The sequence below is a fragment of the Sturnira hondurensis genome, unplaced genomic scaffold (assembly GCF_014824575.4).
Source record: "Sturnira hondurensis isolate 20B ecotype Veracruz unplaced genomic scaffold, ASM1482457v3 Scaffold0019006, whole genome shotgun sequence".
Taxonomy (NCBI): domain Eukaryota; kingdom Metazoa; phylum Chordata; class Mammalia; order Chiroptera; family Phyllostomidae; genus Sturnira; species Sturnira hondurensis.
The window spans coordinates 5,544,057-5,565,268 of NW_028091637.1; the positions used below are offsets into that span (position 1 = coordinate 5,544,057).

The 21,212-nt window shown below is 45.5% G+C and overlaps 1 protein-coding gene across 3 annotated transcripts in view; it reads left to right on the plus strand.

The window, feature by feature from the left end:
- Positions 1–615: 615 nt before the first annotated feature.
- Positions 616–21,212, plus strand: part of LRRC3B (leucine rich repeat containing 3B) — an 85,846-nt gene continuing 65,249 nt past the window's right edge. For 2 of the 3 annotated variants that reach the window (XM_037070783.1, XM_037070785.1), the window contains exon 1: positions 3,039–3,406. The gene's annotated coding sequence lies outside the window, so the exon portion shown is untranslated. Of the gene's footprint in view, positions 1,161–3,038; positions 3,407–21,212 lie in introns of those variants that run through there. The other variant, XM_037070784.1, reaches the window with a different exon arrangement.

Here is a 21,212-nt window from a genome sequence, read left to right on the forward strand (position 1 = left end):
AGAACATTACTAAAACTGGTATTGGTTTTAATCTGAAAACACACACTTTTTTAATAAGGGGCATACAGACTCTGTTTCAGCTCCACACTTACAGTTATCCCTGGAAAGCAGGGGAATTTTGGTTGGGGTTATGGAACAGGCGTCATGACTCAACCCCAAAACTCTGGCCTTCAGAAATTGCAGGGGATCATTCTGAGATCTGGCCACGGAACCTCCAGAGGGGCTAGCTGGCCTTATTCATTCATCTTTCCCCCGAATAGCCTAGTGGAGTACTTGGTACTCGGTAGGCAATCATTTGTCAAATGGATTCGAAGCATTCTCCTTTTTCTTTTTCTCTGTTCGAGGACAATCAACCAACCCATCACTATGCGATCCTTATCTGCCAGCTTAATTTAGCTCTGATCTCAGTAGTTAGGAAAACAGGAGAAAGAATGGGGCCATAGCATTCTGAGAGTGAAGCTGGGCAAGCGGGTGTGAGGAAGGCAGGCGAGGGCTGCAGCGGGTGCTAAACACTCCCACCTCAGCCCCACGTCTCCGGCGGCAAAAGCTCAGCCCCCTCCCTCTCTCTCTCTATTTCGGACCCGCACCGGGGAGGTGAGAGGGCAGCGCCAGCGAGGCGGTGGCAGGGCTCGACCAGGTTCATTATTCCCTGCTGCTTTTGCCAGTACCCAGCCTTCTCGCCCCTCCTTCCTCCTCCTCAGCACAGGTTTGGAAGCAATTCCCCTCTAGTGACTGAGCCCATTGCATCTGGGTGAGAGGCGCTTCGCCTCCCTCATGTCTTTGTCTCCTCCTCCTGCTAGGCTCCCGGGCCCGGCGCAGGGGTTGCAGCGGCCGCTGCAGCAGCTGGAGCCGAGCCGTGCCTTGCACCGCCTCCCGGAGCCGTACCCGAGCGGTGAGAAGGCTCCGGAGGACACCAGCTGAGCCACTCACCGCCCGCCCGCATCCCGCGCTCCAGCCACCGCGCGCCAACGCCGTGGGCGCAGCGGGGGAGCCAGCCAGCCCAACCCGACAGGTCTGGAGTAGGCAGCCGGGCTAGCAGCCGCGTGTGGATAGCGGCGCTGCAGCTGTGGCGGCGCGCACACCCCCCGGCAGACGTACCTAACGCCTTCTCCCTGCGCCACCAGGATGAAGCAGCCACCCTAGCCCGGGACTGGCGCAAGGTAAGGTGCGGCCGCCTGTTGCTTTTCGCAAAGAGCGGTATCAACCCTCTGCCCAGGTGCCTAGGCCATTCCTCCACGAACAAGTAGAGGAGAACTATCACACCACTTCTGAGCCACGTCCAACCCTCCTGCTCCCCTTAGCGAAGACCCCTCGGAGAGAGCACTCCTGGCCAGGGTGAGTCGACCCTGTTTGCTCGCGTGCAGCCAGCTGCCACGAAATAGTCTGCAAACTTTTGTGCACCCCCTTCTCCGCGCTGTACTCACCCCGTGCCGTGCAAGTTGAACCTCTAGTTTTCGCGTGCGCCCTTCCCCCAGCCCCCCTTCCTTGCCGAATGCATATGCCCATTTCTCTCTGTATTCTTGTCAGTCGACTTTTCACTCCCTGCAGCTCTCGCTAGAGAGGCGAGGGTTTGGGACTCAGCAGTACTCATCCTGCCTGTAGGGGCAGTTTAGGAGCCGAAATGGTGGAATAGGAAAGGTGGGGAGTGGGAAAAGCCTGCAGCCACCCCTGGGGTTCCGTCCAGCGCTTCGGGAGTCGGTCCATCCTTGTGTTTGCCACCTCTAACTAGGTAATGAAACCCTTGTAGGGGCTTGCGGCTTCGTGCCTTGGGAACCCCAAGTGCAGGTCCGGGTGGGTGAAGGAAGTGGTTTTGGGAGGGAAAAGCTTGCTTGGGGGTAGGGGAGGAAGCTGAGTGTCGAGGATAGGTCTCATTGAGGGGGAAACCGAAAGGCTCTGCTAATGCGGGTGAGGGGCCAGTCCCGCTCAGGCTTCTGCTAGAGAGGAAAAGGGATTTGAGTCCGAAGGTTGCTGGCCGGGTGTGTAAATACAGATGGGAGAATCGCAGAGAGGAGAAATGGAGTCTTGGAATGCTGGGGCCCCGGGGACCTTGGGAAGGCAGGCTTCTTCTGGGTGCCTGGGATGGGGCGATCTCCCTCTCCTGGAGAAACAAACCTCCCGGCGAGATTCTGAATGCGTTGGTGTCTTGGGCGGTGACTGAGTGGCTTAGATCACGGACCAGGGATGCTTTTCCTGGCTCTAAGAGGACTTAAGTCCCCATTTTTTTCTCTGGCACCGGCTTCTACACCCTTTCACCTCCTCGGCCAGGTCTGTAGACCCACGCCCGCCTTCCCTACAGGGTGCTCCCGGAGTTAAGGAGGTCTCTGTAGCTGCAGTGTTGGAAGGGGATTCCTGGCACCCGGGGGAGACCTGTGTTCGGGGTAGGGGGAGAGTCCCCAGCTCTGAGACAGTAGACTGGGGTCCGAACCGGTTGGAGCAGAGCACAGAGGTGAAGGCTGCACTGGGAGTCACCTCCCCCACTTCCCTCCGCAAATCGCACCTGGGCGGAGCAAGGGAGTGGGGGAGCCCCGTGCTGAGCCTGGGGAGGCTCAGGAGCTCAGAGCTGCAGGGAGTGCGGGGTGATGGGGTGTGGACATTGGATGAGGGAAGACCCAGCAGATCGGGGGCTCCTTGCGGGGGTGGGCTGTCTAGGTTGCTGCCCCAAGGTAAATCCTTCTAGTTGTTCCAGACCTTTTGGCCAATGCAGGAAGGGAAGGCTTTTTTTTTTCCTTTGCGCCTCAGCAGTCTGGGAGGAAGAGCATTTGTGGGAGCGGGCTTAGATGCTGCTGCGAAAAAGGCGAGCAGCCCTTGGGGCCCCATTTATCCTGGTGTGGCACACTCTGAGCTGCCAAAGGCCTGGATGCACCTCATTTAACCCTTCTCTCTGAGTTGGTGCACGCCCATCTCCTGGCGGCGGCTTCAGCTTAAAGAGTTTGGTTCTCATTTCCTTCTGTACCTATAAGAGAAGAATTTGGAGGTTGCGTGGATCTAGAGACGTGTAAAACCCTCTGGTCCTCCCTGTTCAAACCCCCCACGTGCAGGCTTTTAGGGGTGCAAGTGACTCTGCACTTGCCCTGTGGACGTCTCCTGCTCTCCCGCACCAACTGCGAGAAAGCACAGCTCAACGCAGTCCCCTTTTTTGGGGCCCCACTGCTTGGCCAGACCCTTCCGGAAGAGACGTCGACTGGCAAGGGCTCGGGGAGGAGTCCCGAGGTTGGCCCTCCCATCCCGGGACACCCCCGGAGCCGCGAGTCCCCTGCCACCCAGCGGCAAGCCTCAGAGCCCCAAGGAGCAGTGACAGGGATTCCCTCCGCTCCAGGCGCTGCTCTTGAGCACCAAGGCCACACCCTCACAGGCCAGGCACCGGGGAGAGAGCGTTGGCTTCTTCTGAATTACCTGGATACCTGAGGTAGGAGCCCAGAATTCAGAATTAAGAGCCCCTCACTCACAAGGTTTAGCTTTCGATGACCCAGGGTCCGTTTCCTCTTCTCCCCGCCCCCCCCAATGCTTATCACCTGGATTTGTGCGTAGGCCACTTCCCTTTGCACAAAGAAGCAGGTTGAGACCTGTCCTTTGAGAACTCTTGAAGGAAGACTTCAAATCCACACCAAGGTGTTCTATTTTGTTTTGTTTTTCAGGTTGCTGAACTATTCTGGGCGGGTCGGGGGGGGGCGGGGGACAGGTAGTAATACTAATCAGCGCTAGCATTTATTGAGTCCTTACCCTATGCCCGGTATTATTCTGGATGTTGTACGTGCACTATTTTAGTTTGAATCCTCACAACCCAGTAAAATAATTGAAGTTAACTTCCCCATTTTATTGGTGAGGAAACTAAGGCACGGAAAAGTTATTTGCTCATCGTCATCCAGCCAGTAGGTGATGGGGCAGATTTCTCTTGTCAGTAGAGAACCCTGGGTGTGTCCCACATTCTCTGCCTATTTGGTCCTCAAGCCCCTTGTCCACAAGGAAGCGGGGGAGGCCTCCAGCCTATTATCCAAACCCCAGGGGAAATACTGTAAGGGTCAGCCCTTGCCTGTGCACCCCTGTAGCTGTGGCACTGGGGACATCTCACTCCCCTCAGAGTCCATTGAGGTGCATCTTGGTAGGATGGGATCCTGGTACTAGAAGCAGACTTAAGGAACTGGCTGCTGACATTGGACTTTTCTGAACCTTTTGGTAGACATTCCCTTTGTAAGGAGAAATGAAAGGAGGGATTTGAATGTGAACAGAGATTTGCTCTGTGGTCACAAACTGCAGACACTGTATTCTAATGGGTCCCTTTCAAGTGATGGAATCACAGAATATTAGAGCTACAGGAATGTCAGCTACCACCCCTCTCCCTCCAGGGGTAGGGGGGAGATTCACTGATAGGCAAGGCCACTTGGTGTGTTCATAGAGTAACTACTATCGGAACCACGGTCTTCTGACCCTGGTCAAAGTAAACTGTGTCCGTGCATAAAATACATTATGTTCACTGCTGCTGTTTCTCAGCATCTTAAAATCAATTAGGGAAGATTAATTAACGAGTGAAAAAATGTTATTAAAATAGATCATTTTGCTAATTCTTCATAAATGCATCAATTAGCATAACCAGAAAAAGTCACCATCACATAACGGACAAACCACCACAAACTGCCTGTTTTGCAAAAGATTGCAGTAGAGTGTTTAAATTTCAAGTCAACGAAAATCAACCAACTATGCAACCTTTTTAGATGATTCTAAGTGAAAATCAAATGGATTCTCAACCATTTTAGCCAAGTTCTTCTCTCAAGTTGAGTGGGTCTGTCCTGCCTCACTCCCAATTACTGTGGAAAATAAGAAAAAACGTAGTGCTTCAAAGGGGAAAATCCTTTTGAATCCAGTGAAATGATTTGTTCTTGTGTCTTCTGGATTTCTGACCCTGGGGTTAGACTTTAGACTCATGTGAATATGAGGCAAAACATACTTGGGACTCAGAAAGGGGAAAAAATAGTTTGTGGCCACTTTCTCACCCATCGAGTGCCTTCACAAAGCGGACTATCTCCAGGAGCTGAGGGTTCCCATGCACCCCTGGGAGTTCTTCTAGGGCAGAAATCTGGTTTCTGAGAACATCCCATGCCTCTCCCCTGTAGCTGCATCACTAAGACGTCCTCCTTCCCCTGGACATAAACCAACAGTCCGCTGGAGGGAACAGAGGTTGGGCGGGGAGGGAGGATGGGCAAACCCTGTTTATCAGAATCACACCAGAGGGATAAGAAGTACAGGCAGAGAGTAGAAACATGGTCCATTTATGTCACCTGGAACAAGATTTTCACTCCTGTTGCTGTGACAAGTGAGGACCAAGGCCCTCCTGCAGGAATGAGGGTTGGGGAGGAAAAGGTGAGGGTGAGGGAATAGTGGCTGGCTGGCCACAAGGCTTGGGGTCCGGGAGGTGGGGCTTGGCTGATCAAAGGCTTTGGTGGGACAGAAATGGCCCTGGAGAGCCTGCAGGAAGAGCTGTCCTCCACCCTTTCCCTCCTTTCCACCTCCTCGGTCTGCTGTCTGTGTTGGGTTGGCCAATCTGAACCCCAGCATCCTCAGTTATCTCAAGGAAAGCATCCCCTTTCTAGGGAATTCATTAGAAATGGACGTTGTGTTTACACACGTAGGGGAAATACGCACAGCTGTCCCACTCCTCAGGAAGAACATCAGACCATCCCAGACGGGCCACCCTCTGGGGGTGGGGATACTGGTTTCGTTGGATTACAGCAGTGTTAGAGGGGGGAAAAGGTGCAATATTAAAATCAGGTGTGACAACAACTAAACGAAATGGTCTATCTTTTTAGGAAGCACAGCAAGAGAAATTTTGGCACCTGGGTGTGCATCTTGTTCCCAATTCCCGGCTTTTCCAGGGGCCATAGGGGAGTTAGCTGCCATCCAATGTGTGGGGCCCACATCCCTTCTGCTTATTTTACTCCTGTGTCGTATAGTGATAAAGGGGACACACACACTGCTGGGGCAATTCTTTGGCTGTACATTTATCTTAAATATATATATATACACACACACACACGCTTATCATATATATATATATATATATACATACACACATACTCACAGTTGAAATTACTATCAAGAAACATGCCTTAGGGAAAAGATTATAAAAATACTGTTTTTATTCAGAACACAATGAATAAATATGTTTATGCAATACAGAGTATGAATTAAAATTCCCAGTTTTTGTTAGATAGTCAAAAATGAAAAAAAAGTCAAGAACCAGAGCATCTGGACTCAATCTGCTTCTAATAACAAGAAAAGCCAAATCCTAAATTTCTGTGGAGTTTGAAGAAGTTAGCAAAGGGAAACAAACAAGTAAAAAAAGATGAGTAAGTAAAACCGGAGAAGATTTACCCTTATGCATTTTATTTTAAATAAGTAAATAATATCTTAATCTGCTTTTAGATTTCAATAACATACAGTTATGAACTTTAGCAGTTTATCCACAGATTGCCACTTTGACGAGCTTTATTCTACAAGTGGTTGGCAACCAGGATGGAAGCTTTTATGACTGATGTATATACTAGTTATAGCGACACGAGCTTTATAAAAAATTAGTGAATTAAAATATCACAACATGAGACATGTAGTGCCCTTTTTATATGAGAATGAAGTCTGAGATCTTCCCAAGAGCTTAAAGACTTAGAACATACTATTTTCCCAAAGAGAATACTTTAACAGTAAGGGCCCTATCATTCATTTCATAAAAATAGTTCAGTAAATATTAAAAAGAACCACACTGATAATCTTTAAGAGGATAAATGAGCACGTCAGCAAAGTTTATGAAATTTATGGTTTCATTTTATCCTAAGCTCTCTGAGCTGCTTTTTGTGTTAGCACTAGTCCAAAGCACAGTCACTGTACTTCAGTTTTTATAAAAGGCTTTGTGCTTTTTATAATAAATAAAATGGAAAAAATATTTAAAAAATACTGTGAGTCATTCTCACACATGAAGTAACACTTGACAAAACTGCTTTCAAGTGCAGATTCCTTTCTTCCTTTCTTTTTCTTTCTTTCTTTTCTTTTTAGGTCATTGATAGAATTTTCAGTCTGCATGTAAATATTCAGTACCCGGCTGGGAGAGACGAGTTTCAGGACAAATATTTTCCCCAGTGAGGGTGCTCATATATTTGTCCAAGGCTAACACACAAAGGTCATGAAGTTACATTGGCTTTTTCTCTAGTCTTCCAACCTCAGCTCTGCTTCCCACAAGGATTCCTTGTACAGGCCCGCTGCAGTGGGCTCCCCCTGTTCGCAGTGACTGAGCGGTATCCTGGCCCATTCCGCCGACCTTTCCTACATGTCTGATCAGTGGGGGTTATCAAAAAGAAATGTTCTCCATCCTTTCCACAAATTATATTCAAACTTGAATTTGCAAAGTTACGTGACTTCTGCTATGAGGTGTTTCATAGTTGTTTATGTGGGTGATCAGCCTGTTTTTAGGTTCTTTCTCAAGAACACTTTCTAGAAACAAAATTAATACCCTACCCTAATGGAAGGGATAGTATAGACTCTTGGGGCCCTAAGTATTTGCTACAAAACTCATGGAAAACGTGTGGCTGATACCCAACCAGGTCATGGGAACCCAGAGAGGCAGCAGAGAAGCAGCTGGGAATGGGGTTTGGGAAAAGGGAGTGGGGGTAAGAGAGGTAGGCCATCGGGGAAAACAACTCAGGGAAGGGAACCCAGTGATTAACAGTAAGACAAAGAGTGTTTGAGAGTATGCTGAAACTGAAGTATAAGAAAAAGAAAGACATAAAAATAAAAGAAGATAAAGAAAGCTAATAAGAGTGATAAAAAAGAGGCATGCAAGGCAAAATATACCTAAATAATTCCTCATGGGCTGGAGAACTCAAAGGCAGGCTAGCACCTCAGCTAGAGGACGTGGTCTCTTTCTCACGTTCCCCTGTTCCTTGGTACTGTGGTTTCTTAATCTCCCGATTAATGGGGACTCTTAATCCTATTCATGCCTAGGTATCCTTTGGTGGTCTGATGAGCTTAGGGACCCCAGAATTATCTGTTCAAGTGCATAAAATGCCTTATATGATTACAGTATACATTCAACCTCATATATTATAATCATATAAAACATTGTGACAAGATCTATTGATGGGACTAATGGCCGTCATCATTTTGAAGGAGAGAGGAGCATAAATGCTGCTGGGAGGCGACTACAGCCACTGTGTTATGACATGAAGATATCTGACTTACACTGTTGACAAAATCGTTGCGACTGCTCCTGCACTTGACGTTTGTGTCTTGCATTCACAATAACCTGAAATTCTGAATTGTCACTCACTGTTGGCAATTTACTAAACACTCACTTTAGGATTGTTTTTCACTGGAGTTCATGGGTCCCTTCGATTCTATTGATAGATGTTTTAGAGGAGTGTGTGACCCCTAAGAACTCTGGACGAGGGTGACTGTCTAATTTACTATCTAGTACAACTGGGGTACTTTTGAGAATGAAAAGGACTGTAGTTGTTGCCCTAAGACAGCAGGTGTAAGTTGGGGACGGGCCTGGGAGCAGCTTGTCTCTCTCTGAGATCCTTCTCCTCAGACCAGTTTTCACTTCTTTGGCCCAAGGAATTGGCTTTCTTTGCCCTGTTCATAGGGATGATGGGTGTGGATACTGACTGGCATTGGAAGTAGAGAATCGCTTTAGCTGAAAGAGGGTCGCATGTCAGGGCCACAGCCAGGCTTTGGGATGCCTTTGTAAAAAATGGAAAATGGCTGTCATCAGAGCAGGAGGCTCTGACTTTGGGCTGAGTGAACATTGGCCTCCATTTCAGTTTTCAGTGCCCCCTTGGCCAGGTGCCCTGTCGCCTTGGCCAGTTTCACCTGAAGTGAGGTTCAATTATCAGACTTCCCCTCTAACAATTTTTTTTCAAAACAGAGCTGCCACAATGGCTTTTAAGGCTTTACTTCCTTTCCCTGCCCAGTTCCTAGTTATCAGGAAATGGCCTCGGTACAGGCAGGTGGATGGAAACCCAAGGGAAAAGGCCGGGATCTAGAGAATTCTCAGACTGGACAATAAGGCCTTAAGTGATGGGGAGGGACTGTGGCCATGCAGTGTTTCCTAAACAGATGGCTCATATTGTCCTGTGTTGGGGGAGGGTGACAGAATGTTCCAGCTCCAGGATATCGCCAGGTTTCTGTCTGTTCTAACTGGTGAAGTGGAACCTGCTCAGTAGATGAAAAACATCTTTGAAGAAAGCCTTTGACTTTGCAGGGGGAAGGCAACATCTCAGAAAACACTCTTTAGGTGCATACGGAGTATTTGACTGGGAACCAGGCGACCTGGTTCTAATTCCAGCTTGGGTTCTGGCCAGCGTGGCAGCTTTGTGCTGCTGAAGCTGACTGCCCTCCACTCCACTTCCCAAGTAAGTGGGTAATCGGAATCTCAATGGTCCCTAAAGCCCATGCCACCTGTATGGTCTGTAATGTCAAAGATGCGTCTGCCATTGTCTTATTTCTACTCCACGTGGGGGCTTCTCTGTTTAAACTGGTTCAGACCCACTTTTTGGCTTAGGCCCTTCCAGTCCTTACATGCCACAGATCCTACAGTGATGGATGGACACCACAATCCTGAGGCTCGGTGACAGGTGGAGCCCTTCTGGGAACCTAGAATAAGGGGATGGGAGTGGGAAGTGGAGAGAAAAATACCAGAGAGATAAAGTGATACAATAGGAAAGAAATGGAACCCTTGATACATTTCCTTACAGCAATAATTGTTACTCAGAAAAGATTTAGGAAGTATGATAGGAGTTTCTAAAATTTGGACTCTTTGTCTATCTTGCATCCAACCCTTTAAAACCATAAATCACGCCACTCCCTATTAACAACTTTTAAATTACTCATGGTTGCATAGAGGAGGATTACATCCTTAGTGTGGGTTAATAGGTCCTTTATCACCCAGCCTTGCCTGTCACTGCATCTGTCGTTTTCCTTGTCATATCCCATGCCCTGGTGTGTTAATGCTGGTGTTTTAGTACTGGTTAGTACCAGCAATTGTTCCCACGTGTTCTCTCCATCTCTGCATTCAATAACATGCTGTTGGTAGCTTGAAATCAGCTATGCTAGGAGTATTTACATCACAGAAACAGTCAGACACTACAAAGCAGTGCTTCCTCCTGCCCCCACTGGGCCGAGAGTCTGTTGTTAACCTTCACTTACGCAGAGAACTGCCTCTGCCTCATCAAAAGACTGGAAGTTTCTACAAGAGTAGATGTGATGTGAAGTTTCTACAAGAACAGATGTGCTCCGTCACATCTCTCTCTACTTGGTTTGTCATTCTCTGTTCCTGATGGTCCATCTGTCCCTCCCCCCTTTCTCTCTCTTCTTCTCTTCCTCCATCCATCTAACTGTCCATCCATCCGACCATCTATCAGTCTGTCCAGAGACAGTCGGACTCTGTTCTAATTTCTCTCCTGCTACTTAATAGCTAAGTAAGTGACTCTGGAAAAATTTCCTAACCTCCAATATGCCTCAGTTCCCTAACCTCTAGTATGCCTCAGTAGAATGCGTATACTAATAGGTAATTGTGAGTCTTAAGTGAATTAATTTGTATAAGGTGCTCTGTACACACAGTCTCTGGCACATGAGAAATACTATTGAAGTCTTTGTTTTTAGGAATGATTACAATATTATTGATTGCTTACCATGTACATAGTATTGAATATGCATGTGTGATGTGAAAAGAGGTTCGATAAAACAAGCACAAGAGAATATTCAAGAGCCTCGAACAAAGCTTGGTTCGTTTTTCCAGAGATACCAGAATTGACTTCACGCGGAGCTGGGAGCATTTTAACTGAATCCTGAAAGACTGATCCCATATGCCCTCCAAACTGGTAAGACAGGTAGAGGCATCCCAGGAGGAGGGAAGTCATTTAAGCACAGGCATGGACGAGGGAACAGCATGGGCTGTTTGAGTTTTGTGTAGCTGAGCATGAGATCGTGGAGGGTGAGGGAGGGGGCCTCTGATCATATGTGGGTTACCGTAAGATCCACTTTTGTCTGCACCAGGTCAGGCCAGACCTCTGGATTTTTCAAAGAGTCAGAATTCCAGATTTTTACATGAAAGTTTTTATTGTTTAGTAGTAGGATTAATTCAATTAAAAACAAAACTCATCCACAGGCTATATTTGGCTTTCTGCAGAGAATGGAGTTTCTGAGCTTGTATAAAGGTAAGATCAACAATCAGAATTCCTGATTTCAAATACAGTTCTACCATTAGTTGTGTGACCACAGGTAGAGTGCCTTAAGCCCTCTGAGCTCTGGTTTCTGCCAGATGGCTATCACATTTCATGTCCTATATGGCTTGCTCTGAGGGTCCTTTGGACTATGGGGATAGAAGCCTTTGCAAAGGGGAAGACATGCATTAGAATTATTTGTAGGCCCTCCTTGGCAGAGAGACATACACTCAGTGCAGACCCAAGCCTTAATTAGTCACCCAGAGATACCCCAAATGTCCCCGCCTGCCTCTTTAATTTTAACAGTAGGTGGGGGAAGAGAAATGTAGGAGTATTTGTTCCCCTTCCTTCTGTTAATAACATCATGAAAGAGCTTGACATTCCATTTTGGAAGTCTGCATGTCAGAGATCCAGCTAAGATGGATCTAAGCTATTGGTTGCTTCCACATGGATCCAGGATCACCAGGAGAGGTGCACGCAGCCTCTGCGTGGTGTGTGTTGTTTCTCTGAGGTGAGGGAGGATTCTCTGAGAAGCAGTCAGCTCTACTAGGTATTAGTCTAGGTCATGTTAAAATCTGCACCTGCATCTGTGTGCAATTTCCCCTCTTTTGATCTCTTTCCATTCCGAGCTGGCTTTGATCATGCAGGCTTTTAAGGAAATGATCAGACCTTTAAAGAGTCTAATTATTTCTAGTTGAGGGGCTGAGCCTGATGGATGTTGGCGTTCACACAGCAGAGAGGTGGCTATGCATCCAGCCAATTCCATCAGGCCTGGTCAAAAGCACTATGTAACTGCAGCAATGCAAAAAACAAAATAACAAACAAACAAAATGAAGGTTACCTTAAATGCATTGAATCTTGGTGCTGTTCTGATTGTGTTATCTTTATGTCTTTTTGTTGTATTGCCTGACTGAACTCAATCCTGAGAAGCTTCAAAGATGCAGGCAGGTTGCGCTGGCCAGTATGGCTCAGTTGTTTGAAGTGTCCTCCTATGTACTAAAAGGTTTCAGGTTTGCTTCCCAGTCAGGACACATGCCTAGATTGCAGGTTCAGTCCCTGGTTAGGGAGCCTACAAGAGGCAACTAATCAATGTTTCTCTCTCTTTCCCCCTTACTCTCTCTCTAAAAGCAGTGAAAAAATGGCCCTGGGTGAAGATAAATACATACATACATACATATATACATACATAAATGCAGGCAAACCTTGAGGTAAAGATACCTGATCTGCACAAGCACATCAGTTACAGATTTTGGCCCCACTGTAGAGATCTTAACACCACTTCAGGAGCTGACCTGAGCCTCAGAGTGTAGTTCATTTTATTCCAAGCCCTAAGCCACCTGGCCCTCAGTACTGAGGTGTCTATCGATGCTGTAGCTCTCATCCCCTGTTGATGTCTGGGACCCTGTCCCCCTTATCCACCGCAAAAGCTTGAGAGGAGCCAAAATCTCACTATTCGGAGATGGATTGGAAAAGTTTGGTGTATTGAATTAACCTTATAGGTGAAATAACATGTTTGCTGTTAAGGAAGTGTTGAAGTCCTAATTCCTAACAGGATGGTATTAGGAGGCAGGTCTTTGGGAGGTAGTTAGGTTTAGATGAGTTCACAAGGGTGAGGACCTCATGTGGAATTAGTGCTGTGATAATAAGGGATCAGAGAGCTCTCTTCCTCTCTTTCTATCTACAAACACCAAGGAAAGGCCATGTGAGGAAGCAGCCAGAACATGGTCATCTGCAACCTGAGCAGAGAGCCCTCGCTAGACATTGATCATGCTGGCACCTTGATCTTGGACTTCCAGTCTCAAGAGCTGTGAGAAATAAATTCCTGTTCTATTGAGTCTATGAGTATGGTATTTTGTTATGGCAGCCTAAGCTGACTGCTACAGGAAATTACTGCAAGTTAGCCCGGGGTCCTAGGCAGCTTGTAAAACATCTTTTTGAACAAAAGTGTGCCTATTTTTGTACGACTTCACCTATGTACACCATCAGCCCGGCAAGAGTAGAGTACACCATCAACAAGAGTAGACACTTGTTGAATGAATGAAGGAACACTAATGAATGGAGTGAAAATACCTCATTTATAAACACACATTTGGGGAAAAATTTATTGGAGGGTTGGAAAGGTCATGAAATCATGGTTTGAGATGAAGGAAAATAATTTTCTTGAGTATGTTGTGTGTGTATGTATATATATATATCACCAAACTGTTAACAGTCTGAACTTTTTTACTAGCTCACCCCACGGAGACATAATGATAGTAGAATAAATACTGTCAGCATGGTTTCCTATTTACCCAGCATGCTAGCAAATGATGCTGAGTTGAGCTGCTGACCTACCCAAACCTAATTAATTTCAGTTTAGCAAAAATAAAAAAGTAATTTATTTATAAAAGAAACATAGCACCTCGATGTCAGAAAGGACTTCTGAGGTACCTTTTCATTTTATATTTCCAATGGGCAGATTGCCACAGAAGGATGTGATTTTTCTGAAAAAAAAAAAAAAAAATGGCGGCATTAGGGTTCTTTCTTGTCTGTCTAAGCAGTCCCTCAGACACTACAAGGAGTTGGCTCCATGGCTTTTGCCATTTGAGAATGGAGAAGCTATTTCCTCAAGATGCTATTCATCTTTATTCATATCTGGGTGCAGATGAGTTCAGAACGTGTGGGTGTGGGATTTGAAGAATCCGAAGTGCTTAGGTAACAGTTGGCGTGCCAGTTGTATAATGAAGAAAATGTATTGACAATATTAAATTGTGGGCTGAAGCTTGGTTTTGGTGTTTAAAAAAAAAAAACAGAGCAAGATTTCTAAAAGCGACGGCGTTGTTTTCTGCCGGGGCGTTTCTCAAAGTTGGGCCAACAGCGCTGAGAAACACGGGCCTCCAATACGCGTGGCTTTCTCCTGCCGAGCCGGATTTTCCTGTGTGAGCCCCGCATAGCTTTCTTTTTTAAGTGGTAGGTGCTGGAGTGTTTCTAAATATACATTTGTATTGTCTTCTACTGACAGAGGGAAATAGCTTCGGTAATAACAGGCAGGATTTTAATTCGCTTTCATATACTGAAGGTGGAAGAGTCAACTGGTTTCTGGAAACAAGCATGGTAATTTATTTAGTTACTAGGGAATGAGTGCTTGCTTTCGAAGCTTCAGAATCTCTAAGTCATCATCCGCGCCAAGGTCTTTCGCATGTGAAATTGTGCACCACGACTTCTTTTTTGAACTCACCTCCCTTTCTCTACCTGGGTACGTGTGTGGGGGGACAACAGAGGAGGAATGCAGAGAAACCTTCCCACATGTGTGTGCGTGGAGTGGAAAGTGTGAACATGACTGTGACCGGTGCATGGTCACGTGTGTGGGTGCCACGTGTAGCAGGTGTCTCTAGTTAAAAACACGTGGCTACTCAAGGCCCTACATCAGTAAGGTAATGCCTAAGTCTTGGGGGGGTGCGGTTTAATCCCCTTGGCAGTCTAGAAAAAGCTATCTGCCCCTCCTCATGTTTTTAATGTAAAAATTTTTTTTAGTGTAAAAATCAAATATTCTTTCATTTGTTTAAATGAAATGTAAAAATCTTTTAAATGTAATGATTTAAGTAATAGGATTATAAAAACAAAATAAAAAGATAAAAAATACACAAAACATATTGATTCTCATACAACTTACATTTTGCATGACCTGTATCTCTGCCTAATCTGTCAAAAATACTTTTAAAAATTACTTTTAATAACACACTTCAGTAGTTAACTTGCCCATTAGGGGTGTTTGAACTTGCCTTGTCTAGACTTGTAACCCACATGCCTACTAGATTTCAAAAGACGATGATAACTTAGGAGAATTAAATTGTCTCATTTGAACTGTTCAGTTTTGCTAAACTATAACAGATAATTTAAATGACTGGTTTCTTTTCATGTATCTATAAAGAACAAACAAGTGTCCACAGGGAAGACCATAAAGCATCTTAGGGTTCTGGTTCACTAGGAGAAGATGCACCTGTCCACTTTGATGCTGCCAGATGAAAACTGGACCAATAGTTGTCTCTATATATTGCAAGAAGCTACCATGAGAAGAATTAACCATAATGGCCTTAAAGTCATGATGTACATAAGTGATATTTCAGGATTTCTGGAACAAGTGTTTTCACATAAAAAAACCTGTGACTTTTATTGGTGACATGATAGGTACTGATAATAGTAGTGTAGTCTGTTGTTTGCATCTAAAATGAAAGGCAATATCACCTGCCTGGTGTAGCTCAGTGGATTGAGCATGGGCCTGTGAACCAAAGGATCGCGGTTTGATTCCCAGTCAGGGCACATGCCTGGGTTGCAGGCCAGTTCCCAGCAGGGGACGCATGAGAGGCAACCACACATTGATGTTTCTCTCCCTTTCTCCTCCCTTCCCCTCTAAAGATAAATAAATAAAATCTCTAAAATAAAAGAAAATATCAAATTCCTGTTGGAGATCAATGGGAAAAAATCAGAAAAGATGTTTGTGGATTCCCTGCATTACAGCTGTGGCCACACGGAAGGACCGTGGACCTGAGTCACAAACCTCTGTCTCAGCCTGTGAGTCTGTACCTGATAACGTGGAATATTACAACCAAAGCAGTTTTCTGACCAATGAGATTCATAGAAGGTATTATAAAAGAATGTCATTTTCTGCTGATAGTTTATATAAGAAACATGCCAGAATTCACCCTAGAGAGTGTGATGCTTGGCTTTAAGACTGACCTTTTAGGAGAGAGATGCTATTGCCTTTATTCAAAATGATATTGGATCTTTTTTGAGAGGGAGTAATAGAATGTTTTGACTATATTCATCAACGTTAATTCTCCAGCTGTTTTTGGGTGGGTCTGGTTTTTAAATAGGCCAAGGTCATTTAGAGTAAGGCTGCTGAATGATGATGGGTGATCAAGGAGCGTAAGCACCAGATTGGGACTTGAAAATCCCCAGGCTCCTTTTTGGAAGGGAGCTCATCAGCTTCCCGGAAGACTGCGCCATACTGGTTGGAGGGGAGAGGGAATGAGGCCCCGAAAAGACTGCATTTCCAGAATGAGTGCATCCTTGGAATCAGGTGATAACCCTCCAAAGGGGCAGTAGAGGGGCCCTCATTTCCTTCTATAAAGTAACATTCCAAGATAATTCCAAAATATTTAGTGATGACATTCAATAGTCATATTCTAGGTATTCTTAAACAGAATTTTCCAATAGAAATATGATGTTCACTCTTTATGTAATTAAAATTTTTCCAACAGCCACATTAAACATATAAAAAGAAAAAGATGAAATTAATGTTAGTAATACATGTTGCTTAACCTAATATATCCAAGATTATCACTTTAACAGAGTCAAATAAAATTTATTGAATTTTTTTCTCATAGTGAGTCTTTAAAATCCAGTGTGTATTTTATACTTACAGCATATTGCACTTGGGCACTGAATTTTCATTAGGAACACTTGACCTGTATTTAGAATTCATAAAATTTGCCGTTCAGAAAGTACTTTTACATGTCTAAGTTGTTTGAACTGTACTTAAATATTTTCCAGGCACTGAATCGAGGGTTAAGTTTTAGTTTTAAGTTTATATTATTCACAAACAAAATCAAACATTCAGCTTTTCGGTGTCGCTGGCCACATTTCCAGTGCCGCATCTCCCCACGTGCCCAGTGGTCACCCAGCTGGTGGTGCGAGTCCAGACCACATGGGGACACAGCTGGAGAGGATCCATGGGCACAGTTAAACTCCGGAAAAACTGGGGAGAGATGCCTGTCTTCCAGTTTTTCTGTCCTTTCTATGAATCAGTTCTTGGATTGTGTCAATTCAGTATTTTTCCGAAAGTTTCCTCTCTTCTCCTTAGGATCGTTTTAGATGACCCCCTAATAGGGGTCATTCATCATTTTGATATTCATCGTTTACATCCAGGGCCACCATAGGTTCCCTGCTTTGTAGAAGGAAGGTTCAGGGAGGAGTTTAGATGATTAGACGAAGACAGGAAGGCAATGAATGCCACTGCCCCAGGTTCTTAGGACCAAGTAGTTAGACCAGGGGAGTACGTTTCCTGACTCTCGGCCCCACTGAACGCCCACCACTCTCAAAGCGCCTCTGATTCTGAAGATTTGGCTGAGGCCCAGGAAATGACATTTTTACCAAATCTTCCTTTCTTTCCCTACCTCCCCTACCGTGTGATTCAGAACAGCCTGATTTAAGAATCAGTGCCCTAAGCAGTGTGTTCTGAGGACTCCCTCCATCAGAAGACTGTGTCTTGTTAAACTGAAGAGTTCTAGGCGCTGAAGCAGCTAACTCAGAATATCAGAAATATCTACATATTCACAGAATATCTGTGGTACTAGGAAACCACATTTTTAATAAGCTCCCTAGTAAGCCAGTAGACTTTTAAAACTTTAAACTCTATGCAGACCCTCCAGCTTAGAAAACTGGAATTTTTTACTCCCACAATTTCCCATTCATCCTCTTGCCCAGTGTCTGACATTTAGAAGGCCACAGTGCCATAGTTTTCTGCCTCTTCTGTGTTCTGGTCATTTAACAAACATGCATTTGCTCCAGGGACTGGGGAATACAAAGACATAGATCATGAGATCTTGTCTCTGATTTCAGACAGCTGGCAGACAGAGGCGGGAGAGGCCTCTGTGGCAAACAGTTCCTAAAGCATTTCAGGTGGAGGGCTGCATGTGCGTGCTAAGTACAGCGAGCACATGAAGGAGACGAGGCATACCCACCCAGGTGGTGTGCTGATGAGAATGGTTTGAAAGGGCTTCTGAGACCCTGGGTTGATTTAGGGAAGATAACATTGATATTCCATTAGAGAGGAAGGGAAAGACACCTAGAAACTTATCATGAATTAGGTTGCGAACAGGGAAGCAGAGCCAATGTGAATGACATGGAATAATGGATTTCCTGTAGGAGTCAGACCTTGCGGAGTTGCAGGAGCCGCTGGAGCTGTGGTGGTCTAATGGGGCACAGGTGGGGGTCTAGTGGGACACAGGTGGAGGAGCAGAGAAACATCACCGACCAAAGCCCATGAAGGAAGCTGATGAGGAGGTCGACAGAAGGCATCGCCTCTGTGGCTGCTGCTGGGCCTGACGTTGCTCTAGGTCAGCAGGGTTTCGGGGAGGGAACAGGACTAAAGTGAGGGGGAAGCAAAGGTACACTGGCACCTGGGAGGATGAACTGAAACCCCTGCCTGTAGAAGCAGCCGCTGCCCTTTTCCCAAGAGCTGCACAGGCAAACTCAGAAACTCGGGGTGGAAATGCAGCAGGCGCTGGGTGAGATAGGAGCCCGCCTCTGCCCTCACCTAGGAGGTAAGTTACATGATCAGCGACAATGTATGGGAGCTGCTACACTGCCTTTCACGTGTAATGCTGAAGTTTCACTCCCGCTTCCGACTTTCACTCAGATTTCTATGGTGGCCAACCTTAACTTGAACCCCACAGGGAAGGGAATTCTAGGAAACTTGGTCCAAATAGAAGGAAGTCAACACAATATAAAACCACTGTAGTTGACTTAGGAAACCTATGCTGGGGGTGGCTGGCTGGACGGGCATGGGCACAGGGCGCGTTGGTTGGGGTGGGCAGCGAGGCAGTAAGGCAGGTAACAGCCCTTGCGAGGAGATAAAGCTCCAGTGAATGGCCTTGAGGGCCTTGATCGACGGCAGGGACTTTATCCCCAGGTGGCAGTGGTTTATAAGTGAAGAAATAATGTTACAAAATGAGTTTGCCTTAAGAAAATAATACAAGCAGTGGTTCTCAGACTTTCTGGTGTCAGAAACCTTCTAGATGCTCAACAGTTACTGAGGTTCCCAAAGAGTTTTGTTTATGTGGGGTTATATTATCCATATGTACCGTATTTAGAAGTTAAAACCGAAATTTAAAACATGGTTACTAATTCATTAACTATCACAACCCCATTACATGTGAACATAAAAACACATTTTATAGGAAACATAACTTGTTTTCCAAAACAAAAATTCTGTGAGAAGAGTAATGTCATTTTACATTTTTGCGTATCTCCTTCATGTCCGGCGTCATAGAAGACAGGCTGGTTCTCTGGTCTGCATTCGCTCTGTCGTGATGGGCCATGTCAGAAAGACTTTGGAAAACACCTCTGGACACTGGTGATAGAATATGAGTAGCAAAGGCAACTCATATCTTAAGTACTATGACATAATACTATGGGAATAGTGTATATCATCTCTATAGTCAAATCATATCTACAATGTTATAGATATAGTCTTGTCCTCATGGATCCCCTGTAAGGATTTCAGGGGCCTCCAGGAGTCCCTGCACGACCCTTTAAAAGTTATTAATGTGGAGGGTGGCTTGGCGGGCAGGCAGTGCCCATGGATACAGGAAGGAGATCTTGTAACAGCGTTCAGAGGAAAATGAGGGCCTGCACTAAGGCATATGAGCCAGCAAGGAGAAGCAAGGATGGACAGAGATGCTCAGGACACAAATGCCACAGAACTTAATAACCAATTAGATGTGGGGACCAAAGAGAGGGGAGAGTCCCTGAGAATATCCTGAGCCAATGAATGGTGAAATATCTACCAGCTGCTGATACAAATGTAGGGTGTTCTCAACTCACTCTTGAGCCAGCCTTCTATTCCAAAGGGTTTGACCTGAGGTGGAAAGAAGGCGATAGGCCCAGTCCTAGAATAATTATTGGGGGGTCTAACTCTGACTGTTTACAGTATGCTCATACATTGGTAGAACCTAGGGTGGCCAGAGTTACTAAAAGCATTCAAGTATGGGCTGGGCCAGGCTGCACAGTTCACATATGCAGGGACACAGAGAAAGGTGGCCGTTTGGTAAGTAGCGAAGATGACAGGGTAAGGATTGGGGAATGATCTCTTTGGGGCTGGACACATTTGTGGTTAAAAAGAGAATTTAGGATCGATTCAGGAAGCTAGAATGTTTTTTACACATATACATGTATGTGTGTGTGTATGGGTATATATAGATGTGGTTATATATATGTGTGTATGGATATGGTTTATATATGTGTATGGTGTACCAATCCATAAAATAGTATCTGGAAACTCTGTACCTGGTGGTTTTGTGTATAAATAGCTGTATAGACTCAGGCCTCAGCCTGGGGAGTAGAATGAACTGGTCTGCGCATCCAAAGTCATGGATGAAGTTCCTGATTTGCCAGGAACTGGCAGTATGAGCTTGGACAGCCCACTCAGCATTTCTGCACCTCAGTCTCCTGGAAAGTGTCAGGGCTATGAAATAGCCAATATATTGGATCAGGAATCCTGTGATCCAATATACATATTTTGCAAGTGACAAAGACTTGTCTTCTGGAAGACACAGTGGTTTCTTCAGCATCAGAGTTTGACTGAAAAGCATTTTCCTGAGCCTTGTTTTCCATCTTGCCTATTCAGGGGGTTGGGAAATGCATGGAGAAGCAATCAATCTGACATCTGGGGGCCGACTGTACATAGATGCACCATCTCTCAAGTTGCAGGTTTTGTCATTTGTTTCGATGGTGTCCTCGGCTTGGCCTGCCAACCTTGGCACCTTCTTGTTTCCTTAGTTCCTGAGACAGCACGCCTTTTCTGCCAACTCTGTCTAAATGCACACCACCACCCCCAGCCCCCAAATAGCCCACACTCTACTCAGACTTTCCCCAAGTACCATTCTCTATTGTGGTATGGGAGGTAGTTGTATGAAGGGGGGCCCACAAAGCCCCTGAAATTTATTTATAAAATATTGTGTATTTATTCATACATGTTTAAACTTCAGACGCCTTCAACATACTCTCCTTTTGATGCAATATACCTACCATGATGTTTTCTCCACTGCTCAAAACAGTTTTTGAACTTGTTGATTTTGATGCCTTTTAGTGCTTCTGCTATTTTTTGTTCACCTTTTCCACATCAGCAAAACATTTCCCTTTAAGGACTTTTTTCATTCAGGGAAACAAAAAAAAAGTTGCTGAGGGCAAGATCGGGTGAATGGGGGAGGTGGGGCATGGGGGGTCATGCCGGTTTTGATAAAAAAC